Consider the following 2,500-nt stretch of genomic DNA (forward strand, 5'->3'; position numbering starts at 1 on the left):
AGCGAAAGTCTGTCATGCCCCTTTTTATTATATATTTTTTTTTTGCCATCGATATCATACACGTGCATTCGCAGCTGCTAACCTAGCCTATACAGCGATCCTGACTTTTAAAATTGTTAGTATTCAAATATACTCGTATGCAAATATGTTTCATACCTTGCCTTACAATGTTTTTGAAAAAACCTGGAATAACACATCTAAATTATACAGACCCTTTCATCACTGTTCGCATGTTCAAAATATTTAACGATTTATACAACGGTTTACAAAGTTTAAAGAAAAATTTGTTTACTGCTTTTTTCGATGTTTATGGTCATGAACTCCTTGGTAAGAGCCACGTGCAGAGGCTCCATAAACTGAAATTTAAATGATATCAGTAGTAAAACGGATCAAACAAAAATCTACAATTTCTACAATGCCCACCAGCTCCATGCTGACTTTCACAGGACATTTGTCCCTACGGGTTAAACTCATCTTATTTCAGTAGATAAGCCGGTTTTAATGCTTTGATTGTCAGCATCCTTATCTATAATCACATGATAACTTGGGGGAGGGGGTTGAAATAGAGTCGGATCTTATGAAAAGGCAAAAACGTGTTGTTGGATTCTATAAGGTCTCACAGATGTCGTGATTTTAAGTTAACCCCAACGTTTTTTTCTGATCTTTTGGGTTCATTTAATTGACTTTATATGGAATAAATGAACTGAAAACGTATACAGATATTTTTGCTTAAACGAGGTTTCTCAAGACAGATATTTCTTAGCTCTATTGCCGTGAAAAACTTTTGTCTAAGTAGGCCATTATCACTCAAATTTCGAAGTCAAAACATTAAAATTATTATCACATATCTATAAATCTTTGTTGTGTACTTACAAAAGTTTAGTTTAACCATTACTACCTATGGAATGCTCGTTGAGGTCGAGAGTGAAAATGTCATTATGCTTTTGTTTTCCACAGAGGTAAAATGAGCATCGTGGTTATAGAATGAGGCCAAGACAGCGGTAATTGCAAGATATTCTGGCGGTGCCACTTACTGGGTTCGGTGAAAAGGCTGCAATGTGCACTAGGCCATGTTTCGTAAAAAAAAGGGGTGATATTTGTATTCCATTCTCAACAATGTTCAAATTAGTATTAACCATATAAACTTTTGGCGTCATTAACGAAACTATGTCAATATCTATGTTCATGCATAGAGGCCACATATATAGTTAGGTGGATATCTTAACATCGCAAATTTCATTCTACTAACAGAACATTCATCCTCTGAATTACCTTTATTATATAAGATAAAGCGGTGTCAATAACATATATATTCTGATTGCCTCCATATTTACCTCAGAAATTACTCAAAAAAAAAAAAAAAAACTTCTTGAAGCCTTTGACACGAAGCCGAGAAGACACAGTAAAACGCTTCAGGATCTTTACTCAACAATTTCCAATGTCAAATGATCCTAAAAATAAGTTTTAAAAATGTAATGTCGAGGAGACACATTCAGAAATTCGGTTTGTAGCAAGTGAGGGCGTGTGCGCATGTGGGGTGGGTTTTGTTTATGTATTTATAAAGCAAGACGGATACAGCATGACGTTTCCCGTCAGATGTAGCACACGAGTTAAGATTATACTAATAATATCTGCGTTTATCCTTCCTTACATCGCGATTGCAACTTCGTTAAAACGTTTAACAGTTCAAATAAACCGACGCGCGATTTCCACCTGTGTTCCCCCTCTGCCTTGACCCGCCTGCTTCCCACTTTATGGCCGCCGTAATGGTAACAGAGCTGCCGTGCCTTACGTAAAGTGCTGGGTATTTTTAGCTCTTTTGCTCTTTTTTTATTTTCATTTAAAGGTTAATGACGTTTCTCTTTTTTATCAATATGATCTTCGTTTTAGGGTCTTTTCTTTGATTTTAACCTAAGTTTCTTTCATATCCCCCTTTTTTCTCTCTTTCCACAACTTCCCCCTTCCTTCTTCCTCTATTACGTTCTTCCCCATCTACCCCACCCCCTTCCACCCTCAATCTCAAGCAAGACTCTCTACCTGGCATGAACACACCACCCTAACACAATCGCGTGACTTGGCCTCCTGACAGATCCCCTCACCTCCCTCATTTCCCCTCCCTCACATACCAACACATACCTGAGGGTGGGGAGGGGGGTGGGGGAGCGCTGAGGTGCTGATTGCGCATTGTTATTCTCATTTCGTCGAGTTACATTCACTGGTTTTGATGTGATAGACATGTGGTTCTGCAATACCTGTGCATTTGTGATTGGCAGTGACTGACAGCTTAATTAGCAATATTATCATTGGCGTTCTGATAACAATATATATATATATACATATACATATACATATACATATACATACATATATATATATATATATATATATATATATATATATATATATATATATATAGCTATACATATATAAATAGATAGATAATATTCATAGATACATACACACACACGCACACACACACGCACACACACACACACACACA

General features: G+C 36.8%; 1 protein-coding gene across 6 annotated transcripts in view; it reads right to left on the reverse strand.

Moving 5' to 3' along the window:
- LOC113810734 (probable Na(+)/H(+) antiporter nhx-9) overlaps positions 1 to 2,500 on the reverse strand; it is a 159,038-nt gene that overhangs the window by 155,434 nt on the left and 1,104 nt on the right. The window lies entirely within an intron of this gene.

The sequence above is a fragment of the Penaeus vannamei genome, chromosome 18, assembly GCF_042767895.1.
Source record: "Penaeus vannamei isolate JL-2024 chromosome 18, ASM4276789v1, whole genome shotgun sequence".
NCBI classification, from domain to species: domain Eukaryota; kingdom Metazoa; phylum Arthropoda; class Malacostraca; order Decapoda; family Penaeidae; genus Penaeus; species Penaeus vannamei.